A 25,177-nucleotide genomic window follows, 5' to 3' on the forward strand; every position below is an offset into this window, starting at 1 on the left:
AAAGAAAATAACTCTGTCCGTAAAGTAAGGACAAAATCCGTAGTGTAAAGTATGATACTGTAGGTCCTCAAATAATGTTTTAAGTAGTCATCCAGCAATAGCAAAGGTTAGCATGGCTTCTGTACCAATTACATACATGACCGTACGTAGCTGCTTCTGCGAATAAATACTGTACAAACTGTCCGTAAACTAAGGACAAGATCCGTAGTGAAGTGACCATAGCAAAGGTTAGCGAATTTTATCCCGAAACACGGTCCTCAAGGCAAGGAGTTTTACCTGAAAAGCTAAATCTATTTTGCGAAAAAAACCGTTCTCTGTAGCGCCGTACAGTGTGTACAGTATGGGTATTAACTACCGTGTACATGGATGCCTGCCATTGTGAATTTTTGTTTGTGGAAAAGTCCGAAAGAATTTGATAAGCACCAACTACTGTAACTACAGTACCTGTATTAGTTTAAAAAAAAAAAAAAGAACGTTTCAAAAATAAAAATATAATGTAACCAACTGAGGATCGAACTACTGATACTGAGATAGTGAAGCCGTGCCTCTACCCGCTAGGCCACTATTGCCTGTGATTTTACTTTTGGCAGATGGTTAGCATGGCTTCTGCACCAATCACATACAGTTCATGACCATACAGTACGTCACTGCGGCTGCGAATAAAAGAAAATAACTCTGTCCGTAAAGTAAGGACAAAATCCGTAGTGTAAAGTATGATACTGTAGGTCCTCAAATAATGTTTTAAGTAGTCATCCAGCAATAGCAAAGGTTAGCATGGCTTCTGTACCAATTACATAAATGACCGTACGTAGCTGCTTCTGCGAATAAATACTGTACAAACTGTCCGTAAAGTAAGGACAAAATCCGTAGTGAAAAGTCGTGGCGGCCACTGTTTTGTAGAAGAGATTTTTACGCATGCGCTGTACTGTTTGGGAAAAGTGACATCTGGTGGTCAATGAGTGTAAGTGCAGGTTACATTTACAAGATTACGTTACGTTATAACGCGATCTATAACGGGACTATAGCGCAAGGAGCAGGCGCGATCCAGGCGCGATTTGCATGGCGCACTCTATGCGCAACGCAGCCACGATGTACTTGGGCAGAACTGTATATACACTAGATGTATCCTGATGGGGAACACGGACATGGGGAACATATATTTACTGAGCTATGCAGCACCCAGGCAGCCATTCAGCGGCGCCACATGGTGATTGCACCAGCCAGATGGGTAGACAGGTAAACAGGTAAAACATTACAGATATAGGACACGTACAGATATATGCTAGATGTATCCTGATGGGGGACACGGACATGGAGCACACAGTGTAGGCCGCTGCTGTCAGGCTATGCACAGCAGAGGCGCAACACGCGGTGCGGGATAACAGGAATAAAATTTAAGAGAATACTACAGTGGCATACAAGGCAGTATTAAGACAGTGGTAAGGTCAATAAAATTATATTTCACATGTTTCAGGGAGCAGCAGATGATCTTTGTAGCAATAATGGAGCAAGGTGGTCCAGACGCGCGAGTGGATGATATAGTCAGAAGGGTATACAGAGCAGTACAATACAATACAGAAATCATTACTATATGCCTGGTAGTGTAGTATACAAGAGTAGTGTACATAAGAGCCCATTGTCTGAAGCCTAACATGCATTATGGTTTGAGAAGTGTACCGTCCCTGTCAAACCCCCAACCTGCCACTGTCCTCAGAGCAGGTTGATTAAATGCAATACAGTTGTATTGCAGTAAAGTCCATTGCCTGGAGGCTTAATCTTATATACAACACAGTGCACGTTGCCTGGAGACTAATATTACAGTACATTGCCAGCAGGATAATATGTAATAGAGTGCCCACTGCCTGGAGGATAATATGCAATACAGTGCCCACTGCCTGGAGGATAATATTAAATACAGTGCTCATTGCCTGTAGGATAATATGCAATACAGTGCCCACTGCCTGGAGGATAATATGCAATACAGTGCCCACTACCTGGAGGATAATATACTGTACAATACAGTACCCGCTGCCTGGAGGATAATATACTGTACAATACAGTGCCCACTGCCTGGAGGATAATATACTGTACAATACAGTGCCCACTGCCTGGAGGATAATATGCAATACAGTGCCCACTGCCTGGAGGATAATATTAAATACAGTGCTCATTGCCTGTAGGATAATATGCAATACAGTGCCCACTGCCTGGAGGATAATATGCAATACAGTGCCCACTGCCTGGAGGATAATATACTGTACAATACAGTGCCCACTGCCTGGAGGATAATATACTGTACAATACAGTGCCCGCTGCCTGGAGGATAATATACTGTACAATACAGTGCCCGCTGCCTGGAGGATAATATGCAATACAGTGCCCACTGCCTGGAGGATAATATACTGTACAATACAGTGCCCACTGCCTGGAGGATAATATACTGTAGAATACAGTGCCCACTGCCTGGAGGATAATACACTGTACAATACAGTGCCCACTGCCTGTAGGATAATATACTGTACAATACAGTGCCCGCTGCCTGGATGATAATATGCAGCACAGAGCTCACTGCTTGGAGTATAATATGGAATACAGAGCCCACTGTCTGGAGGCCAATATACAATACAATGCTTATTGCCTGGACACTAATATTGGTACGTGCCCATTGCCTGGAGGTTGATATGCCATACAGAGCACCTCTGCATGCAGTCTAGCTTACAGTACGTAAACGTGGAATAGAGGTTTATGTTGGTTTCTGCAAGATGCATATGATTTATGTTATCTGCAGCAAGTCCAATCACCAACTCTGTAGGAGCCGGACTGGAGGCAAAGCCTGGGGGTAGGCTCCCCTGACAGGGTTTGTAGGGAGCTGACTAGCAGTTAGTCATAGGAGGAGTGCTTAAGGAGAGGGTCATAGGGGGAGGGGCTTAACGGGGTGTTGGAGGGGTTTATAAGCAGGGTTCAGACAGGAAATAGGGGTCACTGGGAGATTTTCTCAACAGCTAAGCAGCGTGACATCTCCCATGGCTTCCCCAGGCAACGCTGATGCAGAGGTATCCGCTGCTCTTGCTGCCCTCAGGGAGGCAGCTGGCACCAGAGGGACTGAGTGGCTGCAGCAGCAGATGTCAGGTTTGCTGGGGGGACTGGGAGCAGCAACGCAAGAGGCTGCTCCAGCGGGTGCACGGCCTCGGAGGTCCAGGCCTCCGGAGCGCTTTAGCCCATCTGTGTCCCCCAGGGTTCAGCGCCGTTCACGGAGCCCCGTTAGGGACCCTCCAGGCCAGGCTGCGGGCCGGGCACCTTCCGCCCGCAGGACCAGGTCTGGGAGGAATCCAACCAGCAGGCGGAACCCTCCGCGCGGGGGGGATCCCCCCCCACGTGCAAGAAGATCCGGCGTCGCGTGGTACTGGACCTGGTGCGGTGGGGCATGCGGGGCATGCTGCTGCCCAGCGCGGGGTGAGTCGTGCCAGGGAGGCAGAAGTACAGGCTGAGGACCGCAGGCCTGGTACACGGAGCGAGAGGCGCACAGCTGGCTCCGCCTCCAACGAGGTCACGCCGGCTGGTGCTGTACCTGAGGGTCGGGATGACAGGAGAAGAGAGATGGCAGCGTCAGCAAATGATGGAGAAATACCTGGTCCTTCCCCATTGGCTGGAGTTCATCAGGACACTGGACCTGCGGCTGCTGGGTTCACAGCCCCCAGGCAGCCTGGTGAGTCTGTCTCTATGTCTGTTAATGCTTTAGCGCAGAGTCAGGGGGGGGGAGGGTTAGCCCTCCAAGGGGAAATGAGTAGAGGTTTTACTGAATTATTGAGTGGGTTTGCAGATTGGTTGGTGGGTTTGCGGCAGGGGGCGGGGCCGTCCCCGGCGGCAGCATGGGTGCCGCAGAATGCAGGCACACCAGCTAGCATTAATGTGCCAGTCAGTAATAGTGTGTCGGTTAGCAGTGGGGTGCCGGTTAGCAGTGGGGTGCCGGTGAGCAGCGGGGTGCCGGTATCCGGCGGCGAGCAAGGTAGCAGTAGTGCAGGGGCAGAAGGGGGCAGTGTTGGGACGCAGGAGGAGAGTGGGAGGCTCAGTGACACTGCGAAAGGGGAAGTGTATGTATGCTTTGAGGGTCCTTTGGGGGCCCACCTGAAGCAGGAGGTGAGGGAGAAGATTTGGAAAGGGGAGTACGTCGATATGTTTTCATTGCTCCCTTTAGAGCGTTTTAATCTGGATAGGCCCCGTAAGGAGGAGAAGGAGGAGGAGGAACGGCGGCGGTATCGGCTGATACCGCGGTCATTCACGAACTGGTTGCAAGCATTTGCTATTTTGGCTAGTGTGATTGGGGAAAAGGCACCTGACAATTGTTCAGGCTTGTTTTGTTACATGGATGCGATAGGAGAGGCATACCGTGTGTATGGGGGCTTGGCTTGGCTCAGGTACGATGAGCAGTTTAGGCAGAGGAAGGCGGTTCGCCCTAACATACGTTGGGACCATAAGGATATTGCTTTATGGTTAAAGGTGACGGCTCCCACAAAAAGTGGGCAGCCCTTTCGTGGGGACGGGGGGGGGGCCGAGGGAGGCCACAAATGGGACGGCCATGCAGAAGGGACTCTGCTTTGCCTTTAATGACGGGTCATGTCGGTTTGGGGCAAAATGCAAATTTAAACATGAATGTTCCTCGTGTGGAGGGACCCATGGTGCAAATAAATGCTTCAGAGGGAAGTCAGGGGACGGTAATTCAAAAGGGGGAGACACCAGTTTGACTGGGAAGGATGCTGGGCTATCTGCATAGGTATCCTGACCAGCAGACAGCCGTGTTGTTGGAGGAGGGGTTTAGGGAAGGTTTTAGGATACCCTCTGACGTGCAGTTTTCAGGAAGCTTTAGGAGGAATTTGAAGTCTGCGAGGGAGCATCCAGAGGTGGTGCAGGAAAAACTGCTTAAGGAGGTGCAGCTGGGTCGTATGGCCGGACCTTTTGGGTCAGCACCATGGCCAGATTTGATAGTCTCTCCATTGGGGGTGGTACCTAAAAAGGAGGCGAACAAATTTCGCCTTATCCACCATTTATCGTTTCCAAAAGGGGCGTCGGTCAATGATGGCATTGATCCCGACATCTGCTCGGTGGTTTATACATCATTTGACGCGGCTGTTCAGTGGGTGAAGCGGTTTGGGAAAGGGGCCAGGTTGGCAAAGACTGATATTGAATCGGCATTCCGTTTGCTGCCGGTTCACCCAACCAGTTTGCGTTTGTTGGGATGTTGTTGGGACGGGAAGTTTTTTGTTGATCGTTGTTTACCGATGGGCTGTTCTTTGTCATGTGCTTATTTTGAGGCCTTTAGTTCTTTTTTGGAGTGGGTGGTTAAGGATGTCTCTGGGTGTAGTTCAGTTATTCATTACCTAGATGACTTCTTATGTATTGGTCCTGGGGGGACAGTAGTATGTGACTTATTGTTGAGGACTGTTGAAAGGGTGTCGGCAGACTTTGGGGTCCCGCTTGCTCCAGGTAAGTCGGAGGGCCCTGCAACGGTGATCAGTTTTTTGGGTATTGTCATTGATACCGAGAATATGGAGTGCCGCTTGCCCGAGGAGAAATTGCTGGGTTTGAAGGCCGAGGTAGGGAGGGCATTGCTGTTGAAGAAGATTAGATTGAGGGAATTGCAATCCTTGCTGGGCAAATTGAATTTTGCGTGTCGCATTATGCCTATGGGCCGCATTTTCAGCAGGAGGCTGGCAGCAGCGACGGCAGGGGTGGTTCTTCCTCATCATTTCGTCAGATTAGGTAGGGAATTGAAAGGGGACTTGCGGGTGTGGGCAACTTTCTTGGAAGCTTTTAACGGCAGAGCCTTGTGGATGTCAGACACGTGCGCCGCTACTGAGCTAGACCTTTTCACAGACGCGGCCGGGAGTGTTGGGTTCGGGGCATATTGCCAGGGACATTGGTGTGTGGGCCGGTGGCCGGAGTCTTGGGTGCAGAGAGGCATGGTAAAAAACTTGGCATTGTTGGAGTTGTTTCCTATCTTGGTTGCGGTAGTTGTTTGGGGGGAGCTATTCCGGAATAGGAAGATTTGTTTTCACTGCGACAATTTGGGGGTTGTCATGGCTATTAACCAGTTGTCGGCATCTTCACTGCCAGTGGTCACCATTTTGCAGCAGTTAGTGTTGGAATGTCTGGCTTTGAATTTGTGGGTTGTGGCTAGGCACGTTCCTGGTGTCTCTAACGGCATTGCGGATGCTTTATCTCGTTCACAGTGGGAGCGTTTTCGGGAGTTGGCACCAGAGGCGGACAGGGAGGGGACCGGGTTCCCGAGTCGGCTCTGGGCTCTGCTGGACGGGTAGTCGACCAGCTCATCAGGGAATCCTTGGCCCCGAATACGTGGTCGGCATACAATCAGGAATGGCGGAGCTGGTCAGAATGGCGTGAGGTAGTAGGTCTGAAGGAGGATGATGACAAGTTGGCTGTCTTGCTATATATAGGCCATTGTAAGGAGATTGGTTGGTCAGTGGCAAAAATCACGCGCTGCATGGCGGGATTGGCTTTTGGGTTTCGTGCAGGCGGCAGGCCTGACGTCACTAAGAATTTCCTGATTGCGCAGGCTTTGAAAGGTTGGAGGAGAGGCCATGTCGTACAGGATCAGAGAAGGCCGGTGTCTTTCCAGTTGTTACAGAATATGGGCATGAAGTTAGGGGAGGTCTGTAGTTCCAATTTCGAGGTAAGGTTGTTTGGGGTAGCTTTTTCGCTTGCCTTCTTCGGGGCACTGCGGATTGGGGAGCTCGTGAGTCCAAGCGTGTCCAGGCCGGGAGGTTTGTTAGGAGAGGATGTGGATTTATACTCGGATAGGGTGGAGCTAGTGGTGAGGAGGTCTAAGACGGATCAGTTAGGGAGGGGGAAGAAGGTAGTTCTCTTCTCTGTACCAGGGTCGGATATGTGCCCGGTGGCACGGCTGAGGATATTTAAGGAGGTCAGAGTGGGCAGGGAAAGGGATCCTTTGCTGATGCGTGCGAATGGATCCTTTTTATCACGGTTTCAGTTCACAAGTGTGTTTAGAGCAGTCCTGCGGACGTTGGGCCTCAAGGGGGAGGAATACGCGGGTCACTCTTTCCGCATTGGGGCCGCAACTGAGGCTGCTAGAATGGGATTTGGGGATGAGTTGATTAAGCGTATTGGGCGGTGGGAATCGTCTCGCTTTCGGTCTTATGTTCGTTTAGGGGATTGTTGAGGTTGACCGTGTTTTTCTGTTTTAGGGCAGCCTCCGTGCCTGATTTGGATTTTAGGACATTCCTATGTCTTTTGGGGAGCTTTACGGGCGGATGTCAGACCGAACGGCCGCCAGCTGGGTTTGGATAGAGAGGAGGCAGTGGTTCGCTGGCTGGGGAAACGCGGTATGGTATGGAGTGGAGTGCTGCAGGAATTTCACCGTTTTGTTCGGCTCGATAGGGTTCCCGACATATTAGTTCTGCATGTAGGCGGGAATGACCTTGGGAGCAGACCATTTAGGGAGTTGATACGGGATATCAAGTTTGATCTCCTACGTTTATGGGCAATGTTTCCGGAATTGATCACGGTTTGGTCGGATATCGTGCCATGCCATTATTGGAGGGATGCGAGGTCGGCTGACAAGCTCAATAAGGCACGGATTAAAGTTAACAGGGCGATTGGGCGTTTTATGGCCAGGAACGGGGCTGTTGTGGTGAGGCACAGGGAACTTGAGTCTGGTGCCGGGGCATTTTGGAGAGGTGACGGTGTGCACCTGAATGCTGTGGGGATAGATGTTTGGTCTTTGGGACTACAAGAGGGAATAGAAACAGCGTTCTGGATGTGGGGGGGGCGCACGGGGTTAAGGGTTTAACCTCGTGCTTTGTGGCGGAGGGGGGTCCTCGAGGTTGGTGGCATTGAGGCTTAATTATGCGGCGGGGAGGGCCCCATGAGGGGGCTGGACTCCCCTGGGTGAGGTTAATTAATGAGCACTGGGTGTGTACAATTGGTGCCCTCGAGCCAATCGCTATCGGCTGGGGGTAAGAGCTCCTGGAAGTGCTTAGAGGTGTGGATATATATTTATTGAGGGCCTCGGGGACCACCTTCCGTGGGAATGTTTTTGGATTATTGTTTAAAATTGTATTGTTCAATAAAGATGGCTGCTGTGGCCAATTTTATCCAACAGGAGAGTTATGTCATTTGTGGGGGGATAGTTGGGCACAGCGATTAGACAATACCCTGTCATGACCCAATGCACGCGGGACCACACATCGGGTCAGAGAGGGGATGTCAAACACATGCGATTTGGTACAATTTCACATGATTTCCCATCCCAATCCGTTGGAATCATGTAAAATTGAGCCAAAATTGCATCTTTGTATGGGGCCACAGAGCAGGTTCATATACACGCCACATTTGCAGAGGTGTAAGCATCTCAAAATGTGCATGGCTCTGCAGACATGCACAAATACGGTATTTCCCCTGCTATTTTTCTTTTTTTGAGGGGGGGGGGGGGGGGATTATTTACATTATTTCACTCAATTTTAAAGAAAACACCTGGAAAAAAAAGAACAATGTGGTATATTCTCAGTTAATGGCAGAGAAGAATCACTGGGCGAGATTTATTGTGTTGACCGTTTGTGTGAAAATGCGATTTAAACTCAAATCGCCGTGTATCGCCATTTTTTTATATCGCATTTTTTCCCAGAAATCGCGTATTAAATGGCTGGCGCAAAGCCGCCTGAAAAGTGCGATACATGGCGATAGACGGCGATAAGGTGCGAATTGAGTCGACGTAATACGCCATAAAAGTGCGATTTCCGGGTTAGGTCATGTGCGTATTTGCGGCCAACCGGAATGCGATTTACACCAATACACCTGAATAGCCCATACAACATGCTAACCTATTGGCCCACCTTAGTCCCTTGCAATACGCATCACACCCCCTATATAAAGGGGCGCAGACGCCATTTTACCCTTTGAAAGGGAGTAAGGCGTTTGAGATGGAGAGGAGAGGAGGAGGTTTTGTTAGGTGCAGAGGAGGCAGAGGGACAGCCAGCTTGGGCCCAAACACCCCAACCACTGGGAGAGGTAGGGGAGTGAGAGCCAGCACTGCCAGAGGCAGGACAGGGAGAGCCAGCATGCTCCCAGCAAGAGCTGCGCCAGGGAGAGGCCACATGGTGGAAGCTGAGCAGGTGGCTATGGAGGATGAGGAGGAAGCAGGCACAAGCCAGGTGTCCTCACAGGAGGAACAGAGGAAATGCTGAGAGCCGATAGAATGCCACTTAACGTCCTGCCACTCTGACTCACAACGTGGGAATGTGATATATGTGCGCCACAGCTTCTTTAATGCATTTAACACTTGAGATAAATGTTTAGAGAAAGTGGCTTGTGACACCCCCAAGGCCCATGAGCTCACAGACTGAGTGGAGCCTGTGGCAAACAAGTGGAGGGCGCATGTCCATCTCAAACAGCCTCACAGGTGTCCATAATCATGTGGGAGTATATGTAGGGGAGTTAGTAAGTGCTATGTGGGTAACCTGTGAGATATTTAACCGTTTTTACGCTCAAACGCTGGCGATTTTAAGCAAATCGCCACCCTGTACTTGGTCTGTTTTTTGGGGGGCAAAAATCGCATTTTGCTGTCGATTTCCAAATGCGGCAGACATTAAATTAGCGATTTGTATCTTTTTCAATGGGAAAACATCTGGATGCGATGTTGTAACTTCAGAAAGTGCGAATTAGCGGCAAAAAGTGCGATTTATGCCGCAAATCGCCACCCATTAAGTAGTCGATTTGGGAAAAAAACGGCCGTTTTTGTGATATAAATTGCCAAAAACCCAACAGCGATCTGTAATAAATGTCACCCACTGGGTCTGAGGTGTGTCCCACAATTAGCATTTGCAGTCTGTTCTCCTCAGTTATGTGAGACATACAGTAATACACACACAGAGCAATGTGCACTAATACCTGAGGGTCCATGCAGAGCGAACAGCTAAATGGAAGAAAATTATACCTAAAGTCAACACAGCAAAAATGTTGATTCAAGCAATGGGTCAACACAGAAAACATTGACACATAAAAAGGTCAACATGAATTTTTCAGGGTGTCTTGGTGTTAATGTTGACACCTGAGCCAGGTAGTGTACTGGAATGCTTCAGGCCAGGTGCCTCGTCACACTGTGCTCGGTACTTTAACGTTCCCAATCCGAGTCCACGGGGATGGAAAAAAATATTTAAAAAATCATGTGAAACGTGTCATGTGTTCATGTCAATGTCGACCTCTTGCTTGTGTTGACATTTTGACCATGTCCACCATTTTGTATGTTGCCCATAATTGACAACTTATTGACTGTCGATCTAAACATTGCCTGTCAGCCAGGAGCGGATTTATGGGTTAAGCCGCCCCTAGCCACAACTTTTTTGCCCCCCCCCCCTTATTAGACGTGAGGGGGGCTGGGGGAGAGATGGGGGTAGTTAGAGGGAAAGAGAGGAGACAAGAGAAGAGAGAAAGAGGAAGAGAGAGGTCGGGAAGGTGGAGAAAGCACAGAAGAGATGAAAGAAAAATAGAGAAGAGGGCTGGGGAGACAGAAAGAGCGCGCAGGTGTTTGGAACACATATTACATATGTCCACCACTCCCCCCCCCCCTCCCCTTCAGTACAGGCTTCACTGTGCCGCCCCCCTCTTCCCCTTCTGTATTGGTGGTACTACAGTGTACCTGAAAGCCATTGCAGCACAGGGTCGGCCGGGGTCGCACATGGTCACCGGCTCCTTCTCTGGCTCCGGCAGCTCAGCTTTTCTCCCTCTCACCAGTGCTGGCGGGGGAGGATGGAACGGCACGTAAGGTGCTGGAGGGAGGATCGCAGGACTGAAGTGACGACGCTGGAGTACAATGGGACCGTGGCTCACTGGATCTGGTAGGTCCCTCTCACCAGCGCCGGCGGGGGGAGCATGGGACGGTGGTGGCAGGAGCATGACTTCAGCTGTGGTGCTGGAGGTGGGAGAGCGAGACTGAGGAGGTGCCACTGGGCAATGCCCTGCAGCAGGGTGAGCGTGGGACTGGGGCAGTGCTGGAGGGGAGGGGGGTTGCAGAGGACTCAATATCCCTTTCTGCTGGAGGTCTTTCTCTCACCAGCCCCAGTGAGTGGAGCATGGGCTGGTGAGAGGGACTGCATCTGCGATGCTGAAGGAGGGAGCACGGGACTGCACTGCCCGCAGCGCGCATTATATTGGAAAAAAAAACTTTAAAGGGTGCAAGGGAGGGATGGCCAGCTGCTGCTCATAACAGGTGCCGCCCCTTGGCCGTGCCTCATCGGACCGTGCATCGGACTGAGGAGAGACGCAGAGATGTTTCATTGGCTCCTTTCTTGGCTCCTGATTGGCCGCTAGGCGGCCAATAGAACCATTTGGAGGAGAGGCGCGGAAGATGAAACATCTCTGCTTCTCTCCTCAGTCCGATCCGGGGAGCTGCCGGAATCGCCGGCATTTGGCAGAAGACCTGGACTACTTTGGAATGAAGAGGACAGATCTTCGCAGGAGGAGCTTGGTAAGTAGGATTTCCTTCCACAGGTCCCCCATGGATTTCTTCGGATCCAGGATCCCGGACTCTTCAGCCCTGGAGCCATGTACCAGCCCCGGAAACCAAGGCCCCGGACCCCGGACTCTGCAGCCCTGGACCCAGGAACCAAGGCACCAGACCCTGGAGCCCTGGACCACCGGACCCAGGGACCTACCGACGGGCTCAAGATAGGTAAGTATCAGTATGTGTGGGCTTTGGATGCATTAAAGTTTTATTTCTCTTTCAATGGTCCTGGTGACACAGCTCAACATTGGGATGTAGGAAGGTCCGTAGGAGCCAGGCACCTATCCTAAAGCTTTTGGAGGGTAGGCTCCTCCCTTCTGCATCCCAGACTCCTCAGTTCATGTTAGGTGCCCACTGGAGTGGGTGTTATTCTAAAGGGCTGCTGGAGCAGCCGAAGGATTAGAGTTAGTTAGGAGTTTTTATTTTATTAACTTTTACACTAGCTAGGTAGGCACAGTGTGAGGATTTCTCACTGAATCCTCACACTGACAGCGCAGCAGGAGCTGACAGAAGCGCGTCCTATCAGCTCACTGTGCTGTCTGGTCTCCCTGTGCAGCGCTTACAGCTTCTATTAAGAAGCTGCCTGGGCTCCGGAGCGATCTGAAACTGGCTTCACGCTAGGTGGGGATCATGGGGGACAGGCGCTCCGTGATGGCGGCGGCCATTTTCTGCGGAGCTTACACACTGAGCTCCTATATGAGAGGACAGCAGTGTGTTACAGGCATGTTCCAAGTGGTCCCCAGCAGAGGGGGAGACACTGGAACTTGGAGATCCTGCAGTGGGAGCGGCTGTCTGGGGGTGGTTGGCGCCAAAAGCCATGGACCCCGCAGCAGCAGGGACTTGTTCTCTTCCCTCACTCTGTTTTGACGCCATTCGGAACGCTTGCAGCGGAGCTGAGCTGGCTGACAGATCCTGGCAGAGTGATTGGATTTCCTGGGCATCGTTTTCCCCACTGTGAACGCTTCAGACAGATAAGTGACTGAGTACATTGGCTCTGTATAAAACGCCTGTACATTTTGTGCTGTTACGGTGTTAATTTTACATCATGTCTGAGCAACAGTCTGTGGCTTTGGGGGAGGGAGGCCTTAATGCATTGAGCGCCTGCAGTGTTTGTACACTGAATTTTGTCCCTGAGAAGATGGCCAGGGGGGGGGGGGGGGGGCTTGTGTATTACTTGCGCTGCTGTGAGACCCATGGGGAGTGAACCCCAGAGGGTAGAGCAATCGGAACCTGCATGGGCCAGTGCCCTGGGCAGATCTGTGAATGCCTTAGTGCAATTGCTGGACAGGCAGAGTGATGTGTTGGTAGCTTTCCCGAGACCTATGTCATCATCTCAGCAGTCCTCTGGCTCCTTGACTCTGACCCAGGCAGATCCTGGCTTCTTACAGGTCATGCAGGTTTAATGATTTGTTAGACAAATTTGATGGTGATACTGTGGGGACCCCTAAAATGTCTTATTCAGTGCCATTGCTTGTTGCTGAAGAGGAAGGAGAGTACACAGACATCCCCTGGGATCAGGGGTGGAGGATTTGATTACTGCTGTTAAACAGGCTTTGAACTTGTCTGTGGAGGATAAAACTCCTGCAAAAGGTGTTTTTAAAAGGCAGCGTAAGGAAACGGTTACCTTTCCTGCGGATGAAGGTTTACAGGATTTATTGGAAGGGGCTTGGAAAACGCCCGATAGAAGGCTGCAGATGCCTAAGAGATTTTTAAGTCTATACCCCATGCCTGAGGCTCATGCAAACCTCTGGGAAAAAGTTCCAGTGGTAGATGCTTCTGTGGCACGGCTTTCTAAAGCCACGGTGCTACCTGTCCAGGGGGGGGGCAGCCTTTAAGGACCCCGTAGACAAGAAGCTGGAAGGTAACCTCAAGGCAATATTTAAGGGGGTAGGCTACACTTTACGCCCTCTTATAGCATCAGCCTGGGTCTCTAAGGCCATGATTGTGTGGGCCAATGACCTGTGTACAATTTTACATGCTGATCCATGTGTGTTGCTGCTTGCTGAGAAGCTTAAAGCAGCTGCAGAGTATGTGCTTGAGGCTGAGTGTCCGTCAATGACAGGAGAGTGCTTTGGCTTAAAGCCTGGGAGGCGGATAATGAATAAAAAAAGGCCTTAGAGGCATTAGCTTTTAAAGGAAAGCTGTTGTTTGGTTCAGAGCTGGAAGAAATTATTAAGCAGGCCACGGGAGGCAAAAGTACCTTCCTGCCGGCTCCTGCAGCTAAGCAGGCCTCAAGGTTTTCTGCTTTTAGGCCGTCCTTTCGGCCCTCCCCTAGAGGGGGTGCGTCCTTACGAGGACAGTATTTTAGGGGAAAGTTTCAGTCCTCCAGGGGCAAGTCCCCAAAGTCAAAGTTTGGTTCCTTTCATAAGAAACCAAGCACCAAAGGAGAGGACAAGCTCTCCGCATGATTACCTGGGGAATACCCCAGCGGTGGTCAAGGTGGGGGGCGTCTGAGATGGTTCAGGGCTGCGTGGGCATTGTTGGACCGGGATTCCTGGGTGCTAGACATTGTATCCCAGGGTTACAGAATTCCCTTCAAAGGTCTTCCTCCGAGAAGATTCATTCCTACACCACTGCCAAAGGAGTCGCGGCTCCGTGTTGCTCTTTTGGCGGCGGCTCAATCTCTCTTAGAGAAAGGGGTGGTTATCCCGGTCCCTCGAGCGGAGTGGAAGAAAGGCTTTTATTCCACTCTGTTTTTGGTGCCCAAGCCAGACGGGTCTTTCAGACCAATCTTAAATCTAAAGTCCTTGAATCTCCATCTGTGGGTAGACCATTTCAAGATGGAATCTCTACGGTCTGTGCTGCTAAGCCTGGACCAGGGAGAATTTTTGGCGTCCATGGATGTCCAGGACGCATATCTTCATGTGCCAATCCATCCGGAACATCAGGCTCTCTTGAGGTTTGTGATAGGAGATCTGCATTTGCAATTCCAGGCGTTGCCCTTTGGTCTGGCCACAGCACCAAGGGTATTCACCAAAATAATGTCAGTAATGGCGGCGGCCCTCCGACTGAGGGGAATCATTGTGATTCCGTATTTGGACGACCTGCTGTTCAAAGCAGAGTCGGTGGAAAAGTTGCAGAGTCACTTGGCAGAAGCCATCAGGTTTTTGCAGGCTCACGGTTGGCTTTTAAATTTACAAAAGTCTCAGTTGGTGCCGTCACAGAGACTCCAGTTCATGGGAGTTGTCCTGGATACCCATCTACATCGGGTATTCCTACCAGAGACAAAGGCCAGGGACCTGGCCTCCTTGGTGCGGGAGATCCTGGTGTCTCAGAGCCCATCGATTTGGAGGTGTCTCAAACTGTTGGGGAAAATGGTGGCGACTTTCGAGACGCTACAGTTCGCCAGGTTCCACTCTCGAGTGTTCCAGCGGAACATCCTGACATCTTGGTCAGGGAATACTCAGACCATGAACTCAGAGCACATAGCGTTGTCTCCAGAGACACGGTCTTCCCTGCATTGGTGGATGGAGGTGGATTCCCTTCAGTGGGGTTGGTCTCTGCAGTCCTGGGACTGGCTGGTAGTCACTACCGACGCCAGTCTCAGGGACTGGGGGGCAGTGGTTTTGGACCTGCGCCTCCAGGGCTTATGGACCTCGGAGGAGTCTGCCTTGCCGATCAATATCCTGGAACTGCGGGCTGTGTGGAAAGTTATATCCCTGGCAGGAGAAAGATTGCAGTTTCTTTCTTTCAGGATTCAGACCGACAACGCCACGACTGTGGCGTACCTGAATTATCAGGGAGGCACACGCAGAAAGCTGGCCATGTGGGAGGTTTCCAGGATCTTCTTGTGGGCGGAACAGAATGTTCCAGCGTTGTCAACGATATTCATCCCGGGGGTGGAGAATATCGAGGCCGATTTCCTGAGCAGGGAGGAGCTGCTAGAAGGGGAATGGAGCCTAAACCCACAGGTGTTTCATCAGATTACACTGAAGTGGGGAACTCCGGAGGTGGACCTGATGGCATCGAGGTTAAATCATCAGGTGCCCAGGTTCTATGCCAGGACAAGAGATCCACTGGCCGAAGCAGTGGATGCAATGACTATTCCCTGGGAGGGGAATCTGCTTTATGCCTTTCCGCCGTTTCCAATGCTGGCGAGAGTATTGAAAAGAATCCAGTCCCAAGGAATTCCGGTGATTCTAGTAGCCCCGGATTGGCCAAGGAGGTCCTGGTACTCGAGGCTTAAGAGATTGTCTGTGGACTCGTGGCGTCTACCTCTGAGGTCAGATCTGTTAAACCAAGGGCCGTTCTTACACATGGATTCAGCTCGGCTAAATTTGACGGCTTGGCTATTGAAACCGCCATCTTGAAGAACAAGGGTTTCTCGGAGGCTGTGGTTAACACCATGTGTCACACGTAGCCGCGACGGAGCGCGGCGGGTACAGTACTCACCCGTCCGCGCCCGCCGCCGGCTAGTGTGTAGGCTGTTCAGTGTCAGTGCAATGAGTCTTTGGAGTCATTCACAACTCCTAGCTGATTCCCGGATCCTGGCTCTTTCTCTCCTGACTCTGGTGCCTTGCTCCCTGCATCTTGCTACAAGGAAGTTTTCTCCTGACACCAATGCTGCAAGTCCTACCTAGTGCTTGTTCCTGCTTGTGTCCCAGAATTACCCTGCACAGCTTTCCGCTGTCCTCCTTCATACAACTCATTCATTCCATCATCTTTCAGTCATCCGGATCCATTTCTTCTGTCATCAAATCAACCTCCTTCCGGATCCTCATCTATGTACTCTGGCTCACCAAGTATACGTTTCCAGATTTCCCTGCCCGTTATTAGTATTGTGCTGGACTCTATTTAATTTATTCCAACTGTCACTTAAAGAAGTATTTGAGTGAAGTTTATCATTTATGAAATCAGTTATTAAACCTGCACGTTTCAATCCTACTCCTCCTGGTCCGTCTCCGGTTCCTGTGCACCGCACGACTCCATCCAGCCCTTTAGCCGTGACAGTTTGCACTGACCCGATGGAATCGGGTGAAGCACAGGCCTCCATGACGGATGTTCTTCAAGGCATCATGGCTCGATTGGAACAAGTAGAGACTACCCAGCGTCAAGTGGCTCAATTTCTCCAGACCTTGTCATCACCTCAGGTGGCTCCCTCAGTTTCAGCAGCACCAACCTCCGGAGCTTCGGCCTCTGCTGCTCCCCCTGGGCCAGCTGCTCCTCACCATCTACACCTGTCAACCCCCAGTAAATATGACGGGTCCCCGAGGGGGTGTCGAGGATTCCTGAATCAATGTGACGTCCATTTTACCCTCCAGCCTTCCAATTTCCCCTCTCCCAAGACTCGGGTGGCTTACATCGTGTCCCTACTGGCGGGTCCAGCCCTGGAGTGGGTGTCCCCCCTTTGGGAGCGTGCGGATCCCATCCTCAATAACTATGAAGAGTTTGTGGCCTCCTTCCGTCGCATCTTCGACGAGCCTGGCAGAGTGTCCTCCGCAGCCACAGAGATCCTAAGGATTCGTCAGGGCAGTCGCCCAGTGGGACAATATGTCGTACAATTTCAAACCCTGGCTTCCGAACTCAGATGGAACGAAGAGGCTCTCGTTTCTGCCTTCTGGAACGGCCTAGCCGGGCGCATCAAGGACGAGTTAGCAACTCGCGATTCTCCTTCCACCCTGGCTGAACTCATTTCATTATGTAACAAAGTCGATCTGCGACTCCAAGAACGCCAACTTGAGAGGAATCGCTCTGATCGCCTTCGCCCTCGATTTCCTTCCAATGTCGCACCAGCCTCCAAACCAACCCCGCCTCCTGCGGTGTCAACAGATGAGCCCATGCAAATCAACCGCTCCCGTCTCTCTCTCGAAGAGAAGTCCCGAAGACGGCGAGAGAATCTATGCATGTACTGTGGCTCCTCAGCTCACTTATTGGCTTCCTGCCCGCTGCGGCCGGGAAACGACCGCTCCTAATCTCCCCGAGGGAGGTCCGATTAGGAGTCTTGCTTCCATCTCCCTCTTCTTCTGATTCCACCATTCCGGTTACCCTTGTGTGTCCCCAAGGGAGAAAAAGAGTTCAGGCCCTATTGGACTCTGGAGCAGCGGGAAACTTCCTTTCTTCTTCTTTTGTCACCCAACATGCCCTGCCTGTGCAACCCCTGGATCACTCGCTGGTCCTCACTGCAGTGGATGGGAGTCGAATTCGTAGTGGACAAATCACCCATCAGACCACCCCGGTGACACTGCTCATAGGAGCTCTACATCAAGAGACCCTCGAATTCTTCATTCTTCCACAGTCCTCACACCAAATGGTCCTGGGCCTTCCCTGGCTCTCCAAACATAACCCACACATCGATTGGACCAATATGGAGGTCAAGGCCTGGGGAACAGATTGCCAGTCTACTTGCATTCCTCAGATCCTTCCGGTCTACCAGACCCATCCACAACGTGAGGGTAACTATCCTTCATCCTCTTCAGCTCCACCCTTGTCGATACCCGCACCATATCGTTCATTTACAGATGTATTCAGTAAAGGTGGTGCCGACACCCTGCCTCCTCACCGTCCTTGGGACTGCCCGATAGAGCTGGTGGCCGGGAAATTCCCTCCTCGTGGCCGCATCTATCCCCTGTCGCTACCTGAGACTGAGGCCATGTCCTCGTACATTCAAGAGAACTTAAACAAAGGTTTCATTCGACCATCTACTTCTCCGGCCGGGGCCGGGTTTTTCTTTGTGAAAAAGAAGGATGGCGGTCTTCGGCCATGTATCGACTATAGGGGCCTGAACGACATCACCATTAAAAACCGCTATCCCTTACCCCTTATCGCAGAACTATTCGACAAGATCAGAGGGGCAGCAATCTTTACTAAATTGGACCTGCGAGGGGCCTACAATTTGATCCGGATCCGTCCAGGTGACGAGTGGAAGACGGCTTTTAACACGCGCGACGGCCACTATGAATACCTGGTGATGCCCTTCGGCCTTTGTAACGCCCCCGCCGTCTTCCAACAGTTTGTAAATGATATCTTTCGGGACTTGCTGTACCACTCCATCGTAGTCTATCTAGACGATATACTCATCTTCTCTCCAAATCTTCAACTTCACAGACAGACAGTGTCCGAAGTCCTACGACGTCTTCGCCAAAATCAACTGTTCTGCAAGTTGGAGAAGTGCGTTTTTGAGGTCACGTCCATTCCATTCTTGGGTCACATTCTCTCCGCCACTGGGATAGAAATGGACCCAGAGAAGGTGAGAGCCATCCAAGACTGGGCAGCCCCCACAACACTCAAAGGAATTCAGAGATTCCTAGGGTTCTCAAACTATTACCGGCGATTTATCCGGAACTTCTCTACTATCGCTGCTCCCCTCACTGCTCTCACTTGCAAGGGAGCTGATCCAAGCCGATGGTCGCCAGAAGCATCCTCTGCCTTCCAGCAGTTAAAGAGAGCATTCATAACGGCACCAATCCTCCTCCAACCAGACCTCGACAGGCCCTTCATTCTCGAGGTGGACGCATCCTCGGAAGGGATCGGGGCCATCTTGTCACAAAAAGGTGAGGATCAAGAATTACACCCTTGTGCCTTCCTCTCCAAAAAATTCCTCCCGGCAGAGAAGAATTACCCCATCGGGGAACAGGAGTTGCTTGCAGTCAAAACTGCGTTAGAGGAGTGGCGATACCTTCTGGAGGGGGCACGGCATAAGATCACCGTGTATTCAGACCACAAAAATCTGTCCTTTCTTAAACAGGCTCAGTGCCTTACTGCCCGCCAAGCCCGTTGGGCCATGTTTTTTGAACGCTTTGACTTCCAAATTAAATTCCGACCTGGAACCACGAATACTAAGGCAGACGCTCTATCCCGCTCCTTTGAGACGACCTCTGACCTAGAGACACCTCCTCGTCCAATCCTCGATCCGCTGGTCTTCGCCCAAGTAACCGTACAGCCATCTCCTCCTCCAGGTAAAACGTTCGTTCCCCCCGAACTCCGCAAGAAAATATTGTCATGGGCACATTCTTCCCGCTTCGCAGGGCACGCAGGAGCACAAAAGACCTTGATGTTCCTGTCACGTTCTTATTGGTGGCCAACCATCCGCCACGACGTAACCAACTTCGTCGCTTCTTGTGTAAGATGTGCTCAGCATAAGGTGCCCAGAACAACTCCCGCTGGTCCTCTCCGCCCTCTAACCATTCCCACAGAACCATGGACCCATCTGTCAATGGACTTCATTTGCGAACTACCTCCCTCAAAAGGTCATACCGCAATCTGGGTAGTGGTCGACCGATTCTCGAAAATGGTCCATTTTTTCCCACTAAAAGGTCTCCCCTCTGCTCCAGTACTGGCTCAGCTATTTGTCTCAACCATTTTTAAACTTCACGGACTGCCCAAAGAGATTGTATCCGACCGCGGAGTACAGTTCGTTGCAAAGTTCTGGAGAGCTCTCTGTGCCGCGGTACAGGTCAAACTCAAGTTTTCCACTGCCTTTCATCCCCAGACCAATGGCCAGACAGAACGGGTGAATCAAGACTTGGAGGCCTTTATCCGACTGTTTGTCTCGTCGTCCCAAGATGACTGGGTGGATCTTCTCCCGTGGGCAGAATATATGCATAACAACTCCTATCACTCTTCCTCCGGAACCACCCCCTTCTTTACAGTATTCGGCAAACATCCACGATCTCCGGATTTCTCAGAATTATCCTCTTCCGAAGTTCCTGCAGCAACCACTTCATTACAACGCTTTGCTAAAATCTGGTCGGATGTCCACACCGCTCTTCTTAAATCTTCCGCCCGATACAAGAGGATGGCAGACAGGAAAAGAAGGGCAGCGCCCAGATTGAAAGTCGGAGACCGGGTATGGCTGTCTACCCGCCATATACGCCTCCGTCTGCCCTCTATGAAGCTGGCTCCCCGGTTCATTGGGCCATACCCTATCATCCAAGTCATTAATCCTGTCGCTTATAGACTTCAACTTCCTCCTTCCCTAAGGATTTCGAATTCCTTCCATGTGTCCCTCCTCAAGCCTTTAAGGTTGAACTCTTATCAAAAGAAGATTCCCAAACCGCCCAAGATTAACTCCGAAAGTGGGTCTGAATTCGAGGTAAGACGCATTATAGACTCTCGTTGCCGCAATTCTCGTACCCAGTATCTGGTGGAATGGGTTGGGTTTGGTCCCGAAGAGAACTCTTGGGTGGATTCCATTGATTTGCACGCTCCAAAACTGGTAAAGCAATTTCTCCAGAGAAATCCGCACAAGGCCCATAGGCGCCCTGGGGTCACCCTGAAAAGGGGGGGTACTGTCACACGTAGCCGCGACGGAGCGCGGCGGGTACAGTACTCACCCGTCCGCGCCCGCCGCCGGCTAGTGTGTAGGCTGTTCAGTGTCAGTGCAATGAGTCTTTGGAGTCATTCACAACTCCTAGCTGATTCCCGGATCCTGGCTCTTTCTCTCCTGACTCTGGTGCCTTGCTCCCTGCATCTTGCTACAAGGAAGTTTTCTCCTGACACCAATGCTGCAAGTCCTACCTAGTGCTTGTTCCTGCTTGTGTCCCAGAATTACCCTGCACAGCTTTCCGCTGTCCTCCTTCATACAACTCATTCATTCCATCATCTTTCAGTCATCCGGATCCATTTCTTCTGTCATCAAATCAACCTCCTTCCGGATCCTCATCTATGTACTCTGGCTCACCAAGTATACGTTTCCAGATTTCCCTGCCCGTTATTAGTATTGTGCTGGACTCTATTTAATTTATTCCAACTGTCACTTAAAGAAGTATTTGAGTGAAGTTTATCATTTATGAAATCAGTTATTAAACCTGCACGTTTCAATCCTACTCCTCCTGGTCCGTCTCCGGTTCCTGTGCACCGCACGACTCCATCCAGCCCTTTAGCCGTGACACCATGGTAAAAGCTAGGAAGTCAGTGTCTTCAGCAAACTATTATAGGGTCTGGAAGACCTATATTAGGTGGTGTGAAAGGCAGAAGTCGCATACATCGCGGCTTTCAAAATGGTTGGAGTTTTTGCAGGATGGTTTTTCGTCTGATTAAGCCTTCAATCAGTCAAGGTACAGATATCGGCCTTGTCGATTTATTTCCAGAAAAGGATAGCTTTGCTACCAGAGGTGCAAACTTTCCTGCAAGGGGTTTCACGATTGAAACCTCCCTACAAGCAACCAGTGGCTCCATGGGATTTATCGCTGGTACTGGAGTGTCTTCAAAAGGCGCCCTTTGAGCCGCTGACCTTAAGTTCCTTACATGGAAACTTGTATTTTTGTTGGCTGTTGCGTCAGCAAAGAGAGTATCAGAGTTGGGAGTGTTGTCATGCAAGTCTCCTTTTCTTATTTTTCATGATGACAGGGCTGTTCTTTGAACAGTACCCCAATTTTTGCCAAAAGTAGTCTCTGCTTTTCATCTGAATCAGGAGATAGTTCTGCCTGTGTTTAAACCCCCAGAGGGTTCAAGAAAATGGGACAAATTGAGGAATTTGGATGTTGTGTGCGCCTTGCGCATTTTTGTGGACAGGGTGAAGGGTGTCAGGAAGACTGACACTTTGCTAGTCTTGTATGATGTGCACAAGATTGGTTGGCCTGCCTCTAAGCAGACCATTGCTAGGTGGTTGCGTTCTGTCATTGCCTTTGCATATACTAAGGTTGGTAGGCCTGTGCCGGCCAGGATTAATGCGCATACCACCAGGCCGGTCGCCACCTCTTGGGCGGTTCGACATGGGGCCACAGCTGAGCAGGTTTGCAGGGCCGCCACTTGGTCATCTGTTCACACTTTTGCCAAATTCTATAGGTTCTATGAGTCCGCGTCGGAGGACGCATCATTTGGGCGAGCAGTGATGAGAGCTGCAGACCTGAGCGTACCCACCCAAAGGACCGGCTCTGGAACGTCCCAATGTTGAGCTGTGTCACCAGGACCATTGAAAGAGAAAAAGTGATTTTTGTAAGAACTTATCGTTCGAATCCCTTTCTCTGATATGGTCATGGTGACACAGCGATCCCTCCCTTACACTCAGTAAGTATGCCAGTGTTCATGATGTTTCATGTTATATATGGTTGAAAAGTTATTTTTGAAATTGTGCATATAATATGTGCAGGCGTTTGTACTGAGTTAATGTATTCCAGTGGCTTTGAAAGATTGAACTGAGGAGTCTGGGATGCAGAATGGAGGAGCCTACCCTCTAAAAGCTTTAGGATAGGTGCCTGGCTCCTACGGACCCTCCTACATCCCAATGTTGAGCTGTGTCACCAGGACCATATCAGAGAAAGGGATTCAAACAAAAATCCCTTTTTTTATTGTGTCTGTGTGTGTGTTTATTTGACTATTTTTATTACTGTGGAACTACCAGTGCCAGCAGGCCCTTTAATGCCCCGCATGCTGGGACTTGTGGTTCTCCAAGTCTCAGCTTGCGGGGGAGGCTTGCTGGGACTCATAGTTCCACAGTATTAAACAATAGTTTATTTTATTTTTTTACACAGAATCAGCCCCGTGACCACCGCTCCAGGGTCACCGGGGACAGCACCAGGCTTCAGCCTGGTCAGGTAAGTCCTGGAGGGAGAGGGCCTTTATTGGGGGGGGACCCCTGGCCACGCTGACTAGTCGGTAGGGTTAATGCTTTGGCCGGGGTACTTGTATAAAAAGTATCCCCCCGGCTGTGGCATTACCCTGCTGGTTTGGCCTAGAGCTGGTTCTTAAAGTACGGGGGACCCCTACTCATTTGTCCCCTATATTTTGGGAACCAGCCCCGGACCTGGAGCCTGGGGCTGGTTGTAAAAAACCGGGGAACCCCTATTTGCCGGGTTTCCTGATTTTTTATTACCAGCCCCCGCTCTTTCAGCCTGGTGCTGGTTACGGCTGTGGGGGGGACCCCATGCCAAATTTTTTTATTTATTTATTTTTCTATTTTTTTCTACACATTGCAGCCTGCACGGATCTGACTTATCCGTGCAGACTGCCTGCACAAATTCATATTAGCGGTCATATATACAGCCGTTAAAACGAATCAATATGACATCGGGGATTACAAAGCAGTCGTATTTGACTGCTTTGTAAATTCCCCTCCGGAACATGACTTTGCATACGGCTGAAACAGCCGTGTGCAGTCATAGTGATTCATATTAAGAATATGAATACGATTTTTTGTATTCGTATTCTTAGTAAATTTCCCCCTGTCACGAACACCATTGCAGCTACCCGTGCTCCCTGTGCTGTTTCAGCCCTGCAGACCTCTGACGCTATGCCCTCTGCCCTGGCGCTCACCTCCGCTGCTAATACCGACGCCGACCTGCTGCATTCTGTCACTCTGTCACCCAGGCGCCATGTCCATTCGCCGGGTGTCAGTTCTGGTGTGCAGTGTCTTGGCGTGCTGGCTCCGGGTGGCGTGAGGCACGATCCACCATGATGGTGTCCGCGTCCTTCTAGGCCTCAGGCTGGGAAGAGCCGGCCGCAGCGCTTCCGCGTAGTATTCTCCGCCGGCTGGTTTCTGTCGCCACAATGGGCGGCGGCCATCTTGTTGGTGTCCACAACCTATGCTGCGCGGCTCCAGCTGTGATGTCACTCTTGCGCCCAATCCCCATTCAGCTCAGCACTTAAATATTGACTAGCCGGGCCAGACCGGCAGTCAGTACAATGCTGTCCACCAGATAGCATCTCTGTGCATCCCTGACAATTCCTGCAGTATCCGCTGCAGGCTGACCCCTCTAACTTCTGGGTGAAGTCTATCGTGACTATTCCTGCTGGTCGTCCATTGCTCAAGCCATATCCTCCCACGGAACTCATCTGTCGCCTCTTAGGATAAGGACAAGGTTAAACACCCCAAAGGTGTCATCTTCCTCCTGCAATCCTGACAGTCAATATCCGTGGCCAGTATCCCTGGTATCCTGGCAGCCACGACCTCATACAGCAAGAACTACTACTGGACTTCATTTTATTTCCATTTCTTCTTTGTTATCATTCAATCATCTAATCTTCCAACCACCCAATCACCCAACCATCCAATCTTTCAATCATCCAATCTTCCAACCATCCAATCTTCCAATCATCTTCAAGCTTCTTCAATAAGTATTATCCTTATTGTCTTCTGTCATTCAACCAATATCTACAGTTATTTCATTGTGCCATCATCCATATCTTTGTACCGCAGTATCTTCATTAAAAAAGGTTTCATTTTATTCAATTGCTTCACTTAATTCTGTCGTTCATGCAACAGCCCTACATTAAAGCACCCAGCCTCCGTTACACTCCGGCTGGTGCTTCAGCAAGCTCACGAAACGTGACACCCCCATAGTGTCACAGTGCCCCCTTTATTACACAGAGAATGTCGCAGTGCCCACCTTATTACACAGAGTGTTGAAGTGCCCACCTTATGTTGAAGTACCCACCTTATTACATAGAGTGTCGCAGTGCCCGCATTATTACAGAGTGTCGCAGTGCCCGCAATTATTACAGTAAGTGTTGCAGTGCCCGCATACTTAAACAGTGTTACAGTGCCCTCCTTATTACAGTCTCGGAGTGCCCGCATTATTACAGAAAGTGTTGCAGTGTGTTGACAGTGTCAGAGTGCCCTCCTTATTGTGTTGACAGTGTCAGAGTGCCCTCCTTATTTGGCAGAGTGTCGCAGTGCCCTCCTTATTACATAAAGAGTGGTGCATTGCCTACCTTATTACAGAGAGTGTCCCAGTGCCCACCTTATTACAGAGAGTGTCACAGTGC

At 50.6% G+C, this 25,177-nt stretch overlaps 1 protein-coding gene across 1 annotated transcript in view; it reads right to left on the minus strand.

Moving 5' to 3' along the window:
• LOC146026510 (uncharacterized) overlaps nt 1-25,177 on the minus strand; it is a 118,401-nt gene that overhangs the window by 52,766 nt on the left and 40,458 nt on the right. The window lies entirely within an intron of this gene.

The sequence above is a fragment of the Crinia signifera genome, chromosome 8 (genome assembly GCF_055691185.1).
Source record: "Crinia signifera chromosome 8, ASM5569118v1, whole genome shotgun sequence".
Classification (NCBI taxonomy): domain Eukaryota; kingdom Metazoa; phylum Chordata; class Amphibia; order Anura; family Myobatrachidae; genus Crinia; species Crinia signifera.